This window comes from Pinus tabuliformis, chromosome 5_2 (genome assembly GCF_031772625.1).
Source record: "Pinus tabuliformis cultivar Carrire ecotype Pingquan chromosome 5_2, CPIR1, whole genome shotgun sequence".
NCBI lineage: Eukaryota > Viridiplantae > Streptophyta > Pinopsida > Pinales > Pinaceae > Pinus > Pinus tabuliformis.
In genome coordinates this window covers 1,008,735,402-1,008,758,635 of record NC_142306.1, presented here as the reverse complement: position 1 = coordinate 1,008,758,635, position 23,234 = coordinate 1,008,735,402, and positions in this window count along the sequence as shown.

The following is a 23,234-nucleotide window of genomic DNA, read 5'->3' as shown; positions in this document are numbered from 1 at the left end:
ATAAATCTGAGTTACAAGGAGAATTTAAAAAGATTAAACTGTCACTCTTTGAAGGGGAATATCAAGAGGTAATGAAATCTTGGTTAAATGATATGAGAAAATACATCCAAATTTATAATTACACTGATAAACTAAAAGCACATTTGGCAGTTTACTAGTTAAGAGGTAAAGCCACCCTTTGGTGGGAAGAAATCAAAACAGTGAGGAAAATCGATGAGGAGGAGGTTACATGGAAAGAATTTCAAAAGAATTTCAAGGATAAGTATCTAACAAAACATTATTATGATGAAAAAGAAAAGGAATTTCACGAGTTAAGATTGGGAACCTTAACCATAGATGAATATGTGAAACGATTCACCTCCTTACTATGATATGTGCCTTACATGCAAGACAAAAATGCCAAAATTTAGTGTTTCATTTGTAGCTTACCTAATTTTATGAAGGAGAAGCTTGAGTTTGATTACCCAAGAACAATGGATGATGTAGTGTGAAAAGCTCGCATCCGCTACCAACAAATGAAATAGAAAAAAGAAGGACCTAAAAGAGGACTGAACAAGAATGGAAGGACCGTGATCCCAATTAGACAAACAAAATTTACTAATGGCAGGAATGCATAGCAAGAACCTCTCAGTAGATTCTGAGCAAGGAACGAGGCCAAAGTTGAACATTCTTAAATTAGATAGTCGAAAAGAGTTAATAAAACTGTTAATGACGAATAGTCAAAACCACCTCTGCAATGCTCGGGATGCGGAGAACCCCACTATTACAAAAATTGTCTGCATAAGGCAAGAACAAAACACCTATCAAATATGAAAGAAGCATCCATGGTTGGAGAAGTGGTGAGGAGCATGCCTAGAATAAATGTTGCTCTGGACGATCATCAAGCAGAATACCATCCCACCATGATTGAATGTGAAGGTATGATTGCTAAGAAATCTGTCTGTGTTTTTCTTGATCCCGGTGCTAGCTTAAGTTATGTTAGTACTAAGGTGGTAGAAAATTTTCAAGTACAGAGGAGTAAGTTTCCAAAACCATGGTTAGTTCAATTATCCACCAGGGCAAAAATAAGGGTAACTTCAAAAACAGAACATTTTCCTATAACAATTTCAGGACAACTCATTCATGTTGACCTTAATATACTCCCTTTGGGTTCATACGACATTTTAATAGGGATGGATTGGTTGGAAAAATGTTGGTCCCTAGTTGATTGCAAACAGAAAACTGTCAGTTTTATCACTGAGTCAGGCCAAAGGAAGGAACTTCAAGGAATCAAGACAAATACCAAGTTGCGTCCTATTACTGCTAGTCAGCTAGGAAAATGTATTAGGAAGGGCTGTCAGATATATGTTGTCCAGGTGGGATTTACGAACTCCAAAAATAAAATGACCTCCTTGGAGAATATTCTTGTTATTCAGGAATTTTCTGATGTTTTCCCTAAATCTATTCCTCAACTACTATCCACGCATGATATTGATTTCACCATTGAACTAATTCCAGTTTCAACCCCTGTATCCACAACCCCTTATCGCATGATCATACCTAAGCTAAAAGAACTCAAAATGTAGCTCCAGGAGCTTCTGGATGAAAAGTATATTTGCCCCAATGTGTCCCCTTGGGGACCCCTTGTACTGTTTTTACAGAAGAAAGAAGTAGCCCTCAGATTATGCATCGATTATCATCAATTAAATAAACTGACCATCAAAAATAAATATCCATTTCCATGTATTAATGATCTATTTGACCAGCTGCAAGGGGCCAAATTATTCTCAAAAATCGATTTAAGGTCCAGCTACCACCAATTATGGATAAAGGAGGAGGATATTTACAAGACTTCATTCTTAACTCATTATAGTCATTACGATTTTGTGGTGTTGCCATTTGGCCTCACAAACACCCCAACTAATTTTATGAGTTTGATGCACGGTATTTTCCAGCCTTATCTTGATAAATTCGTACTGATTTTTATTGACGACATTTTAATATACTCCAAGAATCAGGAGGAGCATGAAGAGCATCTAAGGATAGTGTTGCAAACTTTGCGGGAAAATCAGTTATATGCTAAATATAGCAAGTGTGACTTTTTCGAAGGTCAGATTCAGTACTTGGGTCATGTTATATCAGCAGAGGGAATAGCGGTGGACCCAGAAAAGATCAAAACCATTATGGAATGGACCGTTCCAAAGAATGTTGCTAATATTAGGTCATTCTTGGGTTTGGTTGGGTAGTGCCATCAATTCATCGAAAGATTTTCAAAAATTGCTTTTCCAATGACCTCTTTACAGAAAAAGGGATGCACATTCAAATGGACAACTGAGTGTCAGCAAAGCTTTGAAAGACGAAAACACCTACTTACCACTACACCCATGTTAAAGGTAGTAGATCCAGAAAAGTCTTTCGTGGTTTGCACGGATGCTAGTAAAGAAGGTGTTGGCAGAGTGTTGACACAAGGGAAAATTTATTTCTTACGAATCACAGAAGTTGAAGGAGTATGAGCAGCGATATTCTGCTTACAACCTTGAATTAACAGTGGTAGTGCATGCACTTAAAATGTGGTGACACTACCTATTGGGGAAGAAATTTCTGCTATTAACAGATCATAGCAGCCTTACAAATTTCTTTAACCAGTCTAGCTTAAATGCTTGGCAGGCCAGATGTACAACATTTTTAAGTGAATTCGATTTCGAAATGAAACATCTTAAAGGGAAGGAAAATCGAGTGGCCGACGCATTGAGCAGGAAAATACATTGTATTTATGAGGTCCAAATTAGTCAAGTATGCTCAAACATCCCTGAAATCATAAAGGAAGCCTCCCTTAAGGATCTTGAGTACACTTTTCTTTGGCAACAAGTACAAGAAGCTCAATTGAAAAGGGAAAAATCATATTTTGAAATAAATTCAGATAAGATCCTCACCTTCAAAAATAGAATTTATGTTCCTAACCAAAATTTTGTTAAGAAATTGATATTGGATGAATTCCACAGGAAACCATGTGCTCACCACCCAGGATACCAAAAATTATTTTTAGCCATCAATAAACATTATTTTTGTCTTGGGTTAAGGAAAGATGTCACTCAATTATTACCCAAATGTTTGGAATGTCACTTGGTGAAGGCAAGAAGTTAGCATCCCGCTAGTTTTTTGCAACCATTGCCCATCCCAGAGTGGAAATGGGAGACCATATCTCTAGACTTCGTCACCAGCTCACATCGCATAAAAAAGAAACACTACTCAATTATGGTGCTGGTGGACAAATTGAGCAAAAATTCTCACTTTATATTGGTGAAATCCACTTACAAAACTATAGAAATTGTGGACATATTTATGAAGGAAATTTTTCGTCTGCACAGAATACCCAAGGTGGTAATTTCTGATAGGGATGTAAAATTTACATCCACATTCTGGAAAACCCTCTTTGCAGGATTGGGTACCCAGATCCAATTTAGTATAGCTTACCATCCTCAAACGGATGGACAAACCGAACGAGTAAATCAAGTGCTGGAGGACATGCTATGTATGTTTGTAATGCAACAACCACATAAGTGGGAAGACTATCTCCACTTAGTGGAATTTACTTATAATAATGGGCATCATGAATCATTGGGTATGAGCCCCTTTGAGGTGTTGTATGGGAGAAGATGCAAAGTGCCCATAGATTGGAATAGTCCAGTTAATAAGCTATCCTTGGGTCTTGACATGCTAGCAGAGATGGAGGAGGTAGTCAAGAAGGTTTGACAAAATCTAAGGGCTACCCAAGATAGGCAGAAGATTTATGCAAATAAAAAGAGAACATACAAAGAATTTCAGCTAGGGGATCATGTTTATCTAAGAGTAAAGCCTCATAAAAGTTCCTTACAATGGAGGGGTTGTGCCAAGTTAGCACCCCGGTACTGTGGACCCTTTCATGTCTTGGAATGGATTGGGCCTGTAGCCTTTAAAATTGCATTACAAAGCCACATTCTGGGCCACAAGGTTTCCCACGTGTTTGTGCTAAAAATGTATGTGTACAACCCTGAGCATATCATTAGCTAGGAAAACATTCAGGTAATTGGTTAAGTAGAATATATAACTTTTGGATAAATTGTTTTGAAGAGGTTTTGATTGTGAATTGTATATGTGCAGGTCAAACCAGAAGGAGAGTTTCTCACAGAACCTCTTTGTATTCTTGATCAGAGAGAAACCACATTGGGGAAGTGAGCCATCACCTAGGTTAAAGAGCAGTGGAAGCACTTTGGCCCAGATTAGGCCACGTGGGAAGAGAAGGAATTTATGCGGAAAGCCAATCCTGTATTATTTTCTTAAAATTAGAAAGAACACTAGGGAAAGTGTTCCTCATATTGGGGGGGTGAGATGTAACACCCCAAGCTACATAAACAATTACTGTGGTTACTAAGTTTTATCTTACAGTTTACTACTTTAATTTTCTTACCCTATGTTGTTAAAATAATAAATGACTGAGGCTAGAAGGCCAAGATATATTTGGTTACCTAATTATTGGTAATTAGGAGTTCAAATATTTTAACAAAAATAAAAATTGTTTGCAATAGTTAAAAGAAACAGTTACAAAAGATAGTTACCCATCTTCTGTGGGGGGGAGATATAGATGGGGGTAAAGAGTCGAGGAGATATCATAGAGGTGGGTGGAATAAACCAGTGCAAGAATACTCAAAGAGAGTGTGTGAAGTATAGGACGTGATTCTGGAAAGTGAGTTCAGAGGCCCAAGGTGCTCAACTGTGGTTGGAATCATCTCAATTGTGAATAGAAGAAAGTGCTGAGGAGAGTATCGACGTAATTTCCAGGCTTACGGCTGAGAGGAGAGACTTTCCAGATAGGATTGAAGTTACATGTTTGCAAGTGTTAAATAGATAAGTAACACAAAAAAATTATATATGAATTAGTGTTGGATTTTGAAAACTATTTGTTTAAGTGACATTACAAACTAAGGAGAGAAATTCCTTGAAAGTACATTAGAATAGAAAATAGAATTTACCATATTCAAAATTGAAAGAGAAGATAGTAGATGTTACAGTGATGCATGAAAGACAATGAATGTTACAAGTAATGTACACAAAATTATCTCATTATATCAAATAGATACTCATGTGATTTTAAGTTGTAAAAGTAATCTTCATCATGAACTATAGAAGTAATTTGTGTGATATACTATAAAAATAAGCTTTATGAGAACAGGTTCAAGAATTCGGAATAGATAGAATAAGAAGAAAAGCTAAGTCTAAATCACTGTCTATTCACTAAGCTACTACCTTAAACAAAAAGGACCAAAGTAAACCTGTATAAATCATTATAGTGAGGATAGTAACAAAATAACCACACATTCATTCTTTTAAAAAGACAGGTTGGATTTACTTACATACATACATACATACATACATACATACATACATACATACATACATACATACATATAGATATATAAAAGCCAACTCGAACGATAAACTTGAAATAAAGTTCTCCATAGGAATACGGGCTCAACGGCCTGAGTTTGTCAACATGATAAATAACCCCAAAACCTTCAAGTTTATAACCTTATCTAGAAAAATGCATAGCAGAGAATCTTTGTTCAACATTGGTAATTCAGAGAAAATATTCATGAAAATGTGCAGTTGAAATGAATGCTGACCATCCAAAACCCTTGCAAATGCCAGGCACAAATTTTAATCATTATACACAGTTATCTAATTAAAAGGATAACCTAACAAGTCTTGGCGTAAAGCCTCTGCTCGGAAAACAGTTCCTTTCACAGTGGAGTTAACATATTGAAATTAAGCATTCATGAACCACAGGTGATTTTTCCAACCTAGAAACAACCACGGATAACATAAGCTCCTAAACCCACAAAAGATGTGGTCTTAACCACACAATTAACTAGACAACTATAGTAGAATACCTGCATAAAAACACCAGCAACCACATAGCTCACTATGCAGGAAAGCCTGATAAGTAAGAAAAACACAACAATGTCGAGAGGGTGGTGACCTTACCTGAGACTGGAGGATTCCAGCAATGGGCGGTTCGCCTGCATCACAAAAAATGTTATCACTAGCCAAATTTAGAGTCAAAAATCCATGAACCACTATGAGAAGAAATCTATAAATCCTATGAGCTTTAAGACCTACATGCTTACCTTGTAGGATTTGATGTCAGATCTGGATACCTCTCGCAGAACTGGAAAACCATTGAGCCACCCCTGGACGGTGGAGGCAATCAGTTAAACTCTACACCAGGTTGAGATTCGAAGCAGAAAACAAGCTTAGACAACAAAGAAAATCGAAATGGCATAGGGTCAAGCTGTTGGGGGTACCTTCCTTTGCAAGACTAACCATAATATCGATGGAGAATAGCTGAAAAGATCATGAGTCATCCTGAAACCACTAGAGACCTATTTTGTTGCAAAGTAGTGATATACCAAACATGGACGATAACAAATGAAACTACAACCTTCTAGATGGGGAAGTTGGTTAGAGGGTTAAACCCTAAACCCTCCCCACCATTGGATTGCATACAAAGATCAATGGATGTAAATTGGTCCAGGTGTTGTAAGGGATCACCACCATCTGGCGAATGCATGCAACAAGCTTTGCCACAAGTATGCAGTGTGCACCAACATACAAGAGCCTATTAACCAAGGTCTGATCATGGATGGCTACACCACTAGGGGCCATGTGCAAATTAATTGTGAACCACCACATATGCATCACTAACTATGAGCTTTAACCACCATACGAAACCATATAAGTGCAGTATTGTAATTATAGTCAAGTATTAAGTGTGCATTAAAACTTCATATAAATTTACTGCAGTATCAATTTTATCAATGTTTGTTTTATATTTATTAATTAATTTATTTTTTTCCGGTAGTATTAAGGTTTTAGGTGTTATAGTAATCCTATGACTTCTTAGGATGAATTTTGTTGTCGCTTACGTTTTTAAACTTTTTATTTTTCATCTTTTTCTTCTCTCTTTTTCTTTTTTTATTTTATGTTTTGAATCTTTATCTTCTTTTATTTTTAAACATTTTCTCATCTTCAACTCCCCCACTTCTTTTCTTTATTATTTCTAATATTTTTCATTTTAATATTTAAATTTTACTTGAATTTGATTTATTACATTTCATAAATTTACTCTCCTCATTAAGTCATTCTAATTAATAGTTTCTTATTATAGCTTTAATCAATTTTCATAATCTTTAATATTTTTAATCTTTTTTTTTTTTTTTTTCAACTACTTTTTCTACCATTTCATAATATTTGTATTTTTAGCTTTATAAATATTCCAGCCAAAACTACTTAAGGCTCAAATGAGGTTGGTATGAAGACACTAGGGCCTAGTTAAACCATTGGGAGATCAACGATAATGTTGAATTCCAAAACATTAATAACATTAAAAATATTGTTACTTCTAAGTTCAAAGAAAAAATGTGGTGTGAGAAAGAGTTGGCAGCTAAAAGAAAATTGAGATATTATAAGGAGGTCATCAACCCCACCCTAGAAGGTCAAAAGCATCTCTCTGTTTTATCTAGCTCAAAGAAGAAAATTAATATAGCCAAGATTATAATGAACTCTCATGAGCTCCATAGTGACACAAGTCGTTGGGCAGTTCCTAAAAGACCATGGATGGAAAGGTTCTCCCATCTTTGTGAGAATACGAACATCGAGGATGAAAATCACTTCCTCTTAGAGTGCCCCGCGTATAGCCACATTAGATCTTAGTTTCAAAATATTTGCTGCAATACTGACCTTCCTGGCCTTTTACATTGTCAAAATTACAGTGAGCTTGGGAGGCTTCTCTCCAATCTTTTTGAGCATAGGAAAAAAATCTTAAATCAAACTAAATAATTCATTTCTTTAGGTCTGATAGACCAAAGTTTGGTCTTAGTGGACGTTAACATCATCATTATCATCATCATCAATTTAGCAATATTTGTTAATACCTTTTATCCTCTAATAATGGGTGATGCTTTATATGCTTTAAAATAGCACACTAGATTCATCTTAACTTTAGATATACGAAGTGCCATGGGGGATCAAATCTATTGGAATGAAAACCCCTTTTTAAAGTGAAAATAATTTATGTTTTAATTATTATTATTATTATTATTATTTTCTTTAGTTTGACCAAGTCAAAATATTTACATAATATAAGAGGACAAGACAACATCTCTTCCATATTGGGCCCACTCTAAAATTTTGATAAATGTCATTTTTTATTTTAGAAAAAGTAATGGTGCAATACCCAATGCTAATGGAATGGACTAGCTGCTAGGAGTGTTTTGGGTCATTAATTACAACTAAATTATACCAAGGTGCACATACTCTATCCTCTTCTCAATTTGAACCTATGACTCATTACATCTCCCTTTACTTAAATTACTAGTAATAAAAAAATTTACCTTTATTTTGTACACCACCAAAGGTCTACCCATACTAATTGAACTCACATTTTTCATTTTAATTTATAGAAGGTACTATGTTATATATATGGTTTAGACTGACCATTTAAATATGCACATTTTCACACACACATATATCATAATTGTATGTTTACAACCCTTGGATGAGTCACTTTTATTGATGTTGATTGATGATACAATTGTAATGGTTGGTTGTTCTGAATATTACAAAACAAATGGTGGTTCAAACTTTCTTTCCACTATCCTTATAATCACATTGGTTTTTATTGTGACATAATTTATTATGCGAGACCCTTGGTGAAATTTATAGACTCCATAGTCCTAAAACATTATAGTTATTAATGTTTGTACTCACCTTGGATTTGGTGTTGGACTTGATTAAATGGTGTAGATTAAAGGTTTTTTTATTCAAAAATGGATATGGGATATGGCATTACAGAAGTAACTAACCTCCCTACCCTCTCGCACCACCTCACCTCATTCGGTCTTTCGATCATTCGAGAATAGGTATGCAACAAGAATTATTGTCATGAGGGTTGAGGAATTGATAGGTACTTTCTTGTGGCTCTTTTTTAATTTCAAGTACTGATTTCATTACGGTTTCCTTTATGCTTCTCTTCATTTGGTTATTTGGCTATCTGTAGGCTAAATGTTTGAGGATTGAACATGGCGTGACATTTTGTTCACCCAAAGTACCTTCCTTGGAAAGCTATGGCATGGGAAGAAATATGAACCCCATCATTTTAGCCTTGCCATGTTCGTAAGTTAATGGATGTGCACATATTGTATTCCTTGGGTTAACAGTGTAACGCTTGAGAAATATTCTCATTTTTTTGAGCATTTTATATGACTTATTTTTCTACATAGGATATAGGGGTTTATTGCCACCTTCTAGGCTTATTCACACTTTAGTTTCTTCGTAACCCTTACCCTTATTTCTTGATACTTTACAATTGCTACCCTTCAAGCGATTACTTTGCTAATTGAAATTCCTATTTTAAATTGGCAAGTTCAAATCGAACAATACCCATTTACATAGGTGAATGTTATTTTTTATAATCTCTTGGTTCCAGGTTATGCCTTTTAATATTTCACTTGATTCATTGTTACAATACACCACATCATTGCAACCAAGCCTTAGTGTAGTTCCTAAGAATGAATTTCCATGTCCTTGGAGTTAGAATTAATTCATATAGGTTATCATATAGGAAGTTAGAATTTTTGCAAGTTCCATAATTTTGTCTCAAACAAATGACCTAGGGAAAATCGTCATAACATTCTCTCCAAGCATCAGATTTGAATTTTGTAAAAAGTTATGGAAATATCACAAACTTTAGTTTTTTGGCTATCATTTTTTGGGACGAATGTCGAAACAATGACACGCTGCACTCCGTAAAAGTTCGTTCTATTGAAGTAGTGTATAATGGGGTCATCACGGGAGATTTGGTATAATTTTTTCTTGAACAATCCAATATTGGTATGACTCAAAGGGATACTACAAGACAAAATTAAAGATCTTCTACATTCTCAATTACAGAGATATAATAGCTGCAATATCTAGCTCCTAAAAAGCAAGAAAAAGGTGTGTATATTTTAAATTTTGCATAGATTTTGTTTGAAAAATAGTTTGGATTAGGAGAAGGAAAAAAGCTGGGACTAAGCTACGATGGTTCAGAGGATAGCAGAGACGATTGCTGATGGAGGGCAGCAAGGGAGGGAACTCGACTCCCTCCTACAAGGACGCAGTTTCCAACAAAGGAAAAACAATCGGAGGTAACAACAAAGGTGTGGCTGGAGAAAAAAACAGAGATAATGCTAAGGGGATAGAGGGGACTAAGACCAAGGCAAATAGCAGCGTAAAGGATAAGGAGGAAGAAGACAAAAATCTTGGTTCACAAGAACACAGGCAAAAGGGACCTTGCAAGCCTAAAGCGACAATCACTCCCAAAGTAATATTAAATGACGCTACTCTGCAAGCGCACAAAGAACACATGGGGAACTATGCCATTATTTGTAAATTCATGGGAATATGGCCCACTAAAAAATATTTGCAAACGTGGATCAAGTATCACTGGAAGCCCAAAGGAAGCATTGACCTACATCTTGGGTCAAAGGGATTCTTCACAGTGGTGTTCTCAAACATCAAAGACAAAGAAAAAATATTCGAAGGAGGACCCTACTTCTATGCAGCGGCTGGTCTCTATATGAGGCCTTGGATGATGAACTTCGTCCTAGAGTGGGAGACCTTCACCTCGGTTCCAATATGGGTAAGGCTATATTCTCTACCTCTTGATTATTGGCAAACGGAATCGCTAGCAGCCATTGGTAATAAACTAGGACGTTTTGTCAAAGTTTCTGAAGCCACAAAAAGAAGGAAATATACTTCCTTTGCAAGAATATGTGTGGAAATGGATCTATCAGAAGCTCTTCTGGATGAAGTTATTCTAGAAGTTTATGACGAGGAATGGGTGCAGATCTTGGACTACGAGCATATCCCATTCAGATACCATAGATGCCATGAACATGGACATTTGTTCAGAGATTTCCCTCTTGGTAAAGTAGACAACACATAATACCTCAATACCTCGAAGGATATAGAAAGCTTTTAGAAATTGGAAGGCAAAATTAAAGGGGGAAAAAGGGGAATGAAGCAACAACAAAACGAAAGACAAAAGGTCAGTCAGAATAGGTTTCAAGTGCTGGATGAGAATGAGGATAACAAGAAGGATGATCAATCTCAGGAAAAAGATCCTAATGAAAAAGAAATGGAAGAAAACAGAAAACAATCTCAAGATATGGTTCTTCAAAATGAGACTATTATGTGTGAGACAAAAATGGAGATGGACTAGGAAATGACCCAAAGCGAACTAGATATGGAAGATCATGAATTACAGGAAATTTTAGACAAGGAAAACTTGGATCTGGAAGGATTCTTAAGGTAGGGATCCAAGGAAGGAATAGAATCAATACCTCCAGAAGAATGCTCTATAATACAACAATTATTTTTATGGAAAACCCAGGAAAGAGGATTAGATAAAGGTAAAAGTATTCACAAGCAGGAACACAGAGGGGTGAAAACTATGAAATCAACTCCAAGATTAGCAACTAGAAATCCAGGAAAAAAGAGGGGCAGGAAAAAGAAAAATAAACACTTGATGGAGTGTGGAAAGCTAATGATAGATTTGGGTAAGACGTAAGACCTAACCAGTTACTCTTTCACCAATCTTTAATTATGAAGATCATTTCTTGGAATATTAGAGGTCTAGGCAGTAAAAGAAAACAAAGAATGTTAAGTCACAGAATGAAACTAGCAACACCAGATATCATCTTTATTCAGGAAACAAAATGTTCCATTCAAAAGTTAAAGCAGATCCATAGCAAATGGATGAACAATTTTGAGTTTCTTGAAGTGAAAGCGGAAAACACAGCGGGAGGCATCCTCACTCTATGGAACCCCCAAAGAGTTAGTATTTTGGATGCAGAGGCATCAAGAAATTATCTATCTGTAATTATTCAACCAGTGGGAGTTGTGGACACTTTCCTCGCCACAAATGTCTATGGGCCACAAAGAATAGATGAAAAACTAAAACTATTAAACTCCTTGGCATAGCTCAAGAGTAGACATGAAGGAATACCTTGGGTCTTGGGAGGAGATTTTAATATGATTAAATCACTTTTGGAAAAAAAAGAGGCACCAGATTGCTAAATAAGGACTCAAAACTGTTCCAAACCTTTACTAATGACATGAATCTGGTTGACTTGGAAATGCATAATGGCCTTTATGCTAGGAACGATAAAAGAGGAGGTGAGGCTCAGGTCACCTCCAAGTTAGACAGATTTTTGATCTCAGAGGAGCTTATGCTAGAAAATAGAGAGATAACAGCTAAGTTTCTTCCCTTTGGAGGTTCTGATCACTGGCTGATACAAATAGAACTTAAAGGGTTTGATTCTCCCAAGAACATGACCTTCAGGTTTGAGAATATCTGGCTCTCCCACCCAGATTTCATTAACAACATTGAAAATTGGTGGGCAGAAGACCTGCAAATCCAAGGCACGAATATGTTCATCCTACACAAAAGACTTCAACACATTAAATTCAGACTCAAAGAATGGAACAAGGAGGTTTTTGGCAACATTTTTGTGGAGAAAAAGGCAGTGGAAGCCAAACTACAGGAACTCAATCAAGCATTGATCATAGTGGGTTTTGATAAAGACACAAGTCAGCAAGCTGATATACACCATCAAGAATGGGAGAATTTATGCAAACAAGAGGAAATCTTTTGGAGACAAAAGTCTCGTATTCAATGGCTCAAAGAAGGAGATCGTAATAAAATTTTTTTTCATAGATCCACTATAGCCAATAGGGCTCACAACAGAATTTCTGCTATTTTAAATGACAAAGGAAAGCTCCAGACCTCTCACAAGAATATCGAAGAAGTGTTGGTTCAACATTTCAGAAGTATCACCAAGGAAAATAATCCAGACAAGGAGCAATGCATCAGAGAAATTGCAAAGAACATCCCTAAGCTGGTGACTAGAGAGGATAATTTCAACCTGAACAAACCAATCACTGTAGAGGAAATCAGTGAGCTTATCAAGGACATGCAGAATGGCAAAGCTCTAGGTCTAGATGGTTTCAATGTGGATTTTTTTATGGCCTGCTGGAACATTATCATGCAAGACATCCTGAATGTTGTGGAGGATTCTAGAAGAAATAGGACTATTATGAAAGCCCTCAACACCTCCTTCATCTCTCTAATCCCCAAATAGGATTTAGCCCTGACTGCTGATAAGTTTAGACCCATTGCCTTATGTAATGTGGTTTACAAGATTATATCCAAGGTATTGGCTAGCAGACTCAAACCTCTTCTTCCTTCTTTAATCTCAGGTGAACAATCTAGTTATGTGGAAGGCAGACAAATTCTTAATAATATCATTCTAGCACACGAGACAGTCCACACGCTAACCAGTAAAAAGTAGGCCGGTATGATCATGCAATTAGATATTTCCAAAGCTTATGACGAAGTCAACTGGAGCTATATCAAGAGGATCCTTGCTGCTTTTGGGTTTGATCATAACTGGATCAGATGGGTTATGGCTCTCATAACTTCTTCCGGCTTTCCTATTCTGGTGAATGGATCTCCCTCATCTATCTTTACTCCTTCTAGAGGTCTAAGGCAGGGCAACCCACTCTCTCCCTTCCTTTTTATCCTCATGATGGAAGGATTGGGAAGAGCCATTAAGCAGGCAAAAAACTTAGGAAAAATTAGAGGACTTCAATTAACCAAGAATGGCTAGACAATGACCCATCAACAATTTGTGGATGACACAATGTTGCAAGGAATTCCTACTATCAAAGAAGCTTCAGAGTACAAACAAATTCTAAATAATTTTGCCTTGGCCACAGGTATGGAAGTAAATCTCTCCAAATCAATTTTTTTTCTTAAATACTAACATTGCAATTCAAAGAAATATCTCAAGAACTTTGGGCTTCCAAAGGGATTCCCTTTCTTCAAAGTATTTGGGAATTCCACTTACAGACAAACCCTTGCACAAGAGCATTTGGGAATTGGTACTCGATAAAATGCAAGAAAAAGTTTAAAAAATGGACCATCAGATCTTTGAACCTAGCTGGCAGGCTGATTCTAACAAAGGCTGTCCTACAGTCAATCTCGATGTTCTTTTTATCAGCTCTCCCAGCCCCCAAAGGGGTCTTACAGCAATTCAGGAATATCCAAAGAGAACTCCTCTGGGGCAAGGAAGAGATAAGGAAGAAATGGGCACTTGTTTCATGGGACAAAATCTGCAAACCGAAGAGTCACGGGGGACTAGGTTTAGATGATCAGGAAATCTTAAGTAATGTACTAAGAACCAAACTCTAGTGGAGATGGGTCAAAGAACCAAAAGCTCAATGGGCTAAAACCTAGAAAGAAAAATATGCAATCTCTTGGCAACTAATGATCTTATTAGAAAGTCTGGAAACATAAAGGGCTCTTACATCTAGAATAAAGCCTCGGAAAACAGATGCCTAGTATAGGACCATAGTTTCTAGGAAATCAGAGTAGGGGATATTGCTCTCTTTTGGGAGGACAGATGGCAACAAGAACCGATGCTACTAAAAGACAACTATAAAGACCTCAAGCAGGAAACAAATTCCCAGGGACTAACTAGAGTTAAATATTTATGGAATCTTCCTTACAGCTTGCAAAAATGGAGAAATTAGAGAAGCATATACTGTAGTGATGACAGTACCCTAAAAATAAAAGCCGAGGAAATTATGAGCACACTAAAACAAAGGAAAATATTGGTAATAGAGGGGCAAGATCAGTTAAGATGGGGCCTCAATAAAGAAGGATCGTTTAATCTTAACGAAGCTAAGAATATTCTCCTGAACCTGGATTCTAGCACTGCAATGAATTCTTAGAAACAACTCTGGAGCCAACAAGGGCGGATGAAGATCAAGCTATTCATGTGGTTAGTGCACCATAAGAAAATCTTAACTTGGGACAACATTAGGAAAAATGGGATTATTGGGCCCTCTAGATGTCAGCTATGTGAAGCTCAAGAGGAAACAATGGAGCATATTCTTAACAGTTGCACCTTTACCACCTGGGTGTGGGACTCTTTTGCAACCATTTTTCAACACACAGAATGAGATAAAGAAAGCATCACAAATACCCTGATCAAGTGGAGAAGGAACTTTTCGAAAAATGAGATTCTCAATCTCGCATGGGCCTTTACACCTAGCTTCATCATCTGGAATGTTTGGAAAGAAAGCAATAAAATAATTTTCAAGGATGAAAAATCCAGTCCTCTTCGCCTGTTGGATTGGATCTTGAAGCAGATTAGAGAGACAATTGGTACAACTGTTCACAAATTTTCCAAAAACTCGCCCACTATAAATGAGATGAGAACCCTCAGGCAACTGGGATTGCAAGAGACCATTATCAATTGACTCAGAAGAAAAGAAGGAATTTTGGGAAAGGAAAAGGACTTCTGGCAGCCTCCACCGAAAGGCTACCTAAAATACAATATAGATGGGGCTTCGAAAGGCAACCCTAGAATGGCTGGTTATGGTGAAGTGTTAAGAGATGAAGAAGGAATCATAAGCTTCATTTTCCACTGCCACTTAGGTAAACCCACAAATAACATGGCTGAATTAATGGCCTTGGAACAATGCCTGGAACTACTGAATCAAAATCATAACTCAAATGTCATCATAGAGGCAGAATCGGAAATCTCTATAAAAGCTTTGAGAAGAATCAGTTGTGGAGCAGTGCCGAAGAAGGTCTCAAAACATTGGAGACTAATACAAGTGTATCAGAGAATACAAAAACATCTCCTGAGTCTGAGAACTGTTAGTTTCAGACATGTTAGACAAGAAGCCAATAAACTAGTGGATACTCTTGCAAATCAAGGAGTGTTTAATACAGAAAAGACATTTGAGATGAAATGGAAGGAAATGTCTCTGGGAAGAGTAAAAGCTCTTTGTGAGGAACAAGCAGCTGAGGATAGAGAACTTTTCAAACATTGGGCCCGAAGGAAAGCAAAGGTATGATGAGGTCTAATCAAGTTCGATCTCAGTTCTCGGGGAGGCTATGGGTAGACAGACAGGTTCGAAGTTGTCTTGTTTCTCCCGGGTGGAAAGGGACTAGGCCCCTTCCTCTTCAGATTGCTCAACAGGTTCTATCCATAGTCAATGGAGGTCTCTATGGCTTGTTCTGTTTCCTGGCGATGACGATTCCCCTTCATTCCTCTTCCCGGTCAGAAAACTAGGATAAAGTGGTTTATAGGTGATCGCGCTGATTTGGGATGGTAAGTGGTTTAGTTTGTTTGGGAGTGATACCATTAGACTACCGCCACATGGCTAGAGCGGGGTGAAGATACCACCCTCCATCGCGAGTTAAGTTTCACACATGTTAGGTGGTGCGATATTTCGGGGTGCCGTCCGATTTCATGGGGTTGTATTAACCGTCAGATCTGTTGGTGCCTTTTGGTGGGGCCACGAGGCTTGACGGGCTTATCACATGAGTGATGTGGATGTTTGTTTGCCGTAGATCAGGCTTTTGTTTTGTATGGTTCATCCTAAAGTTTGGAATGTAAAATTTAGCTATCTGTTGTAGCGGGGTGATGCTTTACGTTGGCATCATGCCCCTGGTTTCCCTCTCGCCTCTTGGAGTTCAGGGTTTATGTATATTCTGTAAATTTATTCTCGAGTTAATGAAATAGAAGGAACTACTCTTGCTTAAGCAAAAAAAATAAAATAAAATTATCTTGAAGTGTTTCAAAGGGCAGAGTGAAGCATAGATACCATTGTTTGATTTCAAAAATCCTCGAAACAAAAAAATGGACACACCATATAAGCAACTAGAAAGATTTTCTATGACAGATGAAGAAGAGGAGGAAATGCAACATGAGATATCGAAATTGCAAGATTAAGTGAACCAAATTTCACTCTCAGAAAGAGTAACCAAAAATGAACTAGAAGCTAATATGGATGGCTTCAAATATGGCATGGAAGTAATTATGAATGCCAAGATGGAAGGCTTGAAGGAGGGTTTAAAAATATATTTGAAAAGGGACCTTGAAGGTTTGAAGGAATTTTTGACAAAATTGCTATAAGAAATACTTCCTACTGGTGACAAGGTAGTAAATGAAAATCATGATGAGGATAAAAGGAATAAAAGTTATGATTTTAGAGAGTCACATAGTGGGTTGAGGACTAACCACATTCCAAATAGTGATATGATGAAGTTTGATAGCAGGAATACGGTAACATGGGTACTATAGATGGAGCAATTCTTTGATCTACATGATGTGTTGAACACATAAAAGTTACACATTGCATCTTTATATTTAGAACAAATTCAATTTTCATGGTATTAATCTCTTTGTTCTCATAAACCACTTGTCACTTGGCCAATTTTTATGTAGGAAATGATAACACATTATGAGGATACTAACAGAAACACCTTCTTTAGCCAATTGATAAATCTCAAACAAAGGGTTCAATGGAGGAGCACATTGAGGACTTCCAATTTTTTTTTATTTCTTTTCTAAGTTAGGCTAATTCTATTAAAGTAAGAAAAAATATCATACACAGAGGCCGAAGCCTATACTTAGCTATGCCAGAGGAAAGGCATTAACTAGCAAAAAACTAGATTTGAATTGCCCCGAAGGGAAACTAGTTCTTAACCGAGGTTTTCAAAAATATTATCTTGCTGCCCACGCAGGGGAAACCAACAAATTAACAAGTTTTGCAACATTGTATTTGAGGAGATTAAAATTAAACCCAACAGAAGAGCCTAACATTTTAGTATTCCCCAAGAAAAAACCAGTAAAAACTAGAAACTGAATGAACAAACTCCCAATGAACCTGAGACACATGGTGGCTGAGTGGCAGTTTACAGGGTAGGCACATGGCATGTTGAATGGCCGCAGGGTGGCAGACCAGGTGGCTAGCACTTGGCATCGAGGTGGCGCTAGGGATGTGGCAGGGACGGAGGGTGCTCCTCCACGATGAAGCATCGATATTCATCCATGTCGCCACTTGCCAGTGGCTTCGCCTCCATGTCGCCCATCTGTAGCTCCGACTTCTCTTCCTCGATGATGCAACAATACTCATCAAAAACCCAGTTCCTCTGCTGAGCCGCTTCCACTTCCTTCCCTGCTCGTCTGGTTGGAAATTCAGTGCTGCACTCCCCTGCACCCTGAAGACTTGATTGAGCTAGTTCATTTTTGGCTTTGTGATGACTGCTTCCTGCAGTGGTTCATCCTCCCACATCAGTGCCTGAGAGCCCCATTGCATCAGTGTAGCCATCCTCGATAGCTCTGTGTTGCTCGGCTGAGTCAAATGCCAACCTCAGAGCCTTGAGCCTCTGAATTCTGCTTCTCATCATGAAAACTAACTGTAATTGTGGTCGTTATGAGGCATTGGTTCAGGGTTGAGTGAAAGGTAAATTGAGCATTCTGGGATTGAGGTTGAGGGGTAGGCAGAGTGCTTATGGTAGAAGGGCCGGAAATTGAGGGAGGCATAGCAGAGGCTCCCGAGTGGAAATGACCTCTGCCATTATGCGTGTTGGGGTAGCAGCTAGTGTTCTGATCGGCTAGGGAGGAGGCTGTTTCTGAAGCAGAAGAGTGCCTGGAACGACTCAAGCTCCCTCAGTTCCCTCCTCTTCGACTGCACATCCTATGGCACACCATACTTTCCACAATTGGAGGCGAGTTTGGGTCCAAATTAGGCTCAGTGGGCTGCTGTGTTGCAGTGGGATTACCAGGAAAATCTGCGGAGGAATGAGCTACCAAGGCCGAGGGAATGAGAATTTGTAGGTTCAAGCTATGGGTGAAATGGATGCCCAAGCCAAAATCTATACAACAATAAAGACTACACCACCTACCAGTGGTGGTGTAGGAGCTGGGCACCGCCACTGCATGAGGGTAGAGGCAATGCAGGGGCCGAGGTTGCAGAGGAGTAATGGTAGGTGGTTGCAGAGGAGGAATGGCAGGAGCAAAGGTGGTGTTTTCCAAAGAGCCCATCGTGATTTCGAGCCAAAGTTGGAGTCGGTTATCAGAGCGGTGGCAGTAATCGCTCGAGGCACATTTATGGCAGTGGTAAATGCCATGTTTGGATCCTTGTGCCACCCTGTGGGAGGCCATGTGCTTTCTCCACGCACCAACCTAGTTGGCAGCCACTTCATCGTCTGCCATTTTCACCCGCATCCGGGAGATGGGCATCTTTGTGCACCAAGTCAGTGCAAGCTTGCATTTGATTGTGGTAATTTAGAATGTTGATTGCAACTGAATGTAGGATATGATCCTGTTCTACTCCAATGTTTTCCAGGTGATCTGCAACTTTGTTGCTATCTATTTTGACATGAATAAAAGTGATTTCTCTCCTATTTTTCATCCATTGCTCTATTAGTTCAAACTTGGCCATTAATCTCCAGCTTTTGGTGACTCTCAAAGTAGTGCTTCCTTGTTGGATTTGAGTAACCATATTGATTAGAATTTTGGAGTCCCCCTCTATTATGATGGGATGAGAATTATGTTGGTGAGCTAAGTTCATACCTTGCCATAAGCCTTCCAGTTCTGCAGAGTTATTCGTATCCCATCCAATGGAGCCAAAGTATATTAGCAGGGGTTGGCCCTCATGGTTTCTAAATATGCCCCCATTTCCTGCTTTTCCTAGGTTTCCCTTGGAGGCACTGTCGAAATTTAACTTAATCACTTTCTGTGGGGGGTGAGTCCAATGTGAGAGCTGCTTGGTAATAGTGCCTATTCTCTCACAAACTTGATATGGTATTCCAAATGGTATTCCATGTGATTTTCGCCGAAAAATCTCTCACAAACTTGATATGGATCACAAAAGCCCGAACTCTATAAGTGCCTATTCTATTGGGATCCAGTGGAGCTTGTTGAAGCTGGAGATTCCAATTTTCCCATATGCTTGATTCCTGAGGTTGGGTGGGAAAGTCCTCAACATTCCAATGGTATAGAGCTAGAGTTTCCTTGATATTCTGACATAAGTTAGTCCATATGATTTCTAACGAAGTTTCTTTATTTTTGAAAATTCGCTTGTTTCTCTCCTTCCAGATTGTCAGAAAAGGAAGCTCGACAGAACTGTCCATAGCTTATTGAGAAATTTACTGTTATAGGGTTCTGGTGTCCAGTTGCGAATGGTACCTTTTATATCCCCTAGAAGTCTGCAAGGTTGTTGACATCTGAAAGTGAGCTTTTCCCAAAGATGGTTAGCCATATGGCAGGAGTCCATAAGGTGCTGAATAGTTTCTTCATTGTTTTGATAGTTGGGACAATAGGATGGTCCCTGAAAGCCTCTTTTGATTAAGTTGTCCCAAGTGAGTATTCTTTGGTGATATAGTAGCCAAGTGAAAGTGGAGATTTTTTGCCAAATCCCTACAGTCTAGATATGATTCCAAGTCGGATCAGTTGGTTCCTGTGTTTGGAGCATTAGTTGGTATGCTTCTTTGGCGGTATATACTCCTTTTGGTGTATGTCCCCATCTAAGTACATCTTTTCCAGTGTTGAATCTGATTCTCCTATTGGTGAGTTCTTTGTGTAGCTCCAAGTTATAATCTTCTGCTTCTTGCTACATTATTTGAACAAAAGGTTTCCATTGCCTGAAGCCCTATGTGGTGCCGGGAGTCTAGAATTGTGCTACATTGTCCTCTTGGTTAATATCGTTTCCATTGTAATTTGTGCAAGGAAAGAGTTCTATAATTTTTGGTCTATATTTCCATGAATCCACCCAGAAGCATGCTATTCTCCCATCCCTTATCTCCCAAAAGCTATGTTGTTGGATGATCTCTCCATGTTGCTTTGCCATGTTCCAAATTAGGGATCCTGTGATTGTGGTAGTTATCCTTATTAGCTCTTGTTGCGGTCAATTGTTTGCATACTTAGCAGTCCAGAGTTGTGCCCATGGCTTTTGTGGGCAGGAGACCGAATGGCACCAGATCTGTGCTCCCATCAAAGTATTGCTATGTTGCAGGTCACATAAGCCTCGAACTCCCTGCCTTTTAGGCTTGCAAACCTTGCCCATTTTAATAATGCCCATTTTTTGTTTTGTCCTATGGAATCCCATAAGAAATTGCATTGCATATTCTTGATTCTCTTTAGTACCCATTTCGGTGCAGCAAGGATTGAGAAAAGATAGAGGGGCATGGATTGTAGGACTTCCTTTATTAGGACAAGCCTGCTTGCCATGTTAAGGGTTCTGTGTGTCCAAGACAATAGCCTGCTTTCCATTTTCTCAATAAGTTGATGCTAGGAAGCATGCTTTAAGGCTGAATCTATAAGACGGGCCCCTAAATAATGAGAAGGAAGTTTGGCTTGAGAAAATCCAATGATTTGAGTAATGATTCTTTGAGTAGCAACAGGAGTATGGAAGAAGAAAAGTTAGGATTTGGTCATATTTATAGTGGTGCCAGAGGCTTTTGAGAAGGTATCTAGAAGAGCTTTGAAGGTATGGGCTTCATTGACAGAGTGATGACCAAAAACCATGTTGTCATCAACAAATTGTTGATGAGTGATCGCAGGGGTTCCATGTACGGAGATCCCTCTGAGATCATGAGAATGAATGCCCTGCTTTATAATACGACCCAAACCTTTAGCCATAATGATAAAGAGAAATGGGGATAGAGGGTCACCTTGACGTATTCCTCTGGAAGGGGAGTAGGGTTTGGAGGGGATCCCATTAACTAGAACAGAGCATAGAGGAGAGGAAATAAGGGTCATAAGCCATCTTACCCAGGTCGGACTAAATCCAAAGGCAGTCAACATCTGTTTTATGTAGGTCTAGCTGAGCTTGTCAAAGGCTTTAGATAACTAAATTTTCAAAAGCATGCCTTCCTGTTTGTGTTTCTTTAATGAGTGGATGGTTTCATGAGTCAAAATAATGCCGTCCAGGATTTGACGTCCTTCTACATATCCATATTTCTCTGGTGAAATGAGAAGAGGGAGGAGTGGTTTGAGGCGATTGACAATGACTTTCAAGATAATTTTTTATAGGACATTGCAGAGTGCAATGGGCCTAAACTTCTCCAGAGTGCTTGGCTATGCTTCTTTAGGAATAAGAGTAATGAAGGTAGCATTGAGCGAGGGAAGTAGACAATGCATGACTCGTGATTCTTCAACCACATTCTAAACAACTACTTTAATTAAGTCCCAGAAATGATGGTAAAAATTAGAAGTGAAACCATCAGGTCTCGGCGCTTTCCCCACTTTCAATTGATTCGATGCCTCTTCGACATCCATAGGGGTGACCGGTCTTAGCAATAGCTGATTATGCTCCTCTGTTATGAGTCTAGGAATATGGTGAAGTATCTCATTGATGGCAGGTTGTCTATCTATGGGCAGCTCTTGGTGCACTGTTTTGAAGTGATTAGTGAGCTCTTTCTCTATATCTTCCTGTTTCTCCATTCTATCTACTTGTGAGTTTTGAATATGCGAGATTGTATTGTTCATTCTTCTTTGTACGGTTGTACGATGAAAGAATTTGGTATTTCGTTCCCCTTCTTTTAGCCATTTGATTCTTGACTTTTGTTTCCATAGCAGTTCCTCTTGTTTCCTTCTTTCATCTAATTGTGTTAATAGGACTTGTTCATGTCTGGCTAGGTCCTTTGTTCTGCCTTCTATGATGATCTTTTGTTGTAGCTCTTTCATGCTTTGCTCTAGAACTTTTTTCTCTTGAAATATGTTGCCAAACGTAGTGTAATTGCATGTTTTGATTTTCTTTTTGATGTGCTTCAATCTATGCTAGAATTGATACATTAGTGAGCCTCCATTCGGAAGGAAGCTTTCCCATGCTGATTTGACCACTCTTTTGAACTCAGGGTGGGTAGCCAGAAACCTTCAAATTTGAAAGGTTTTCTATTTGATTTTCCTGTATTTTTCCATTGCAAGGAAATGGGCCAATGGTTTGAGCCAGCCATTGGGAGAATGGAGGTGCATATGTCGCCACCTAGATGTACAAAGTTGTCTGAGATTAGATATCTATCCAGCCATGATGATATTTGTTGTGAGCATGCTCTTTTTTTGTTCCATGTGTAGGTGTCGTTATCAAATGGTAAGTCTATGAGCCCACTGTGTTGAATGTATTCTTTGAAGTTATTGCTTTCATTGTCCAACTTTCTTCTACCTCCAAGTTTTTCCTCCAGCCGTGTGATCATATTGAAGTCACCTCCTCTGATCCAGAGAGGATAAATTCTTAGAACATTGAGAGTTTCCAGTGTTTCTAGCACCTTGATTTTTTGTGTGCCATCCTGAGGGAAGTATACATTAGTTAAA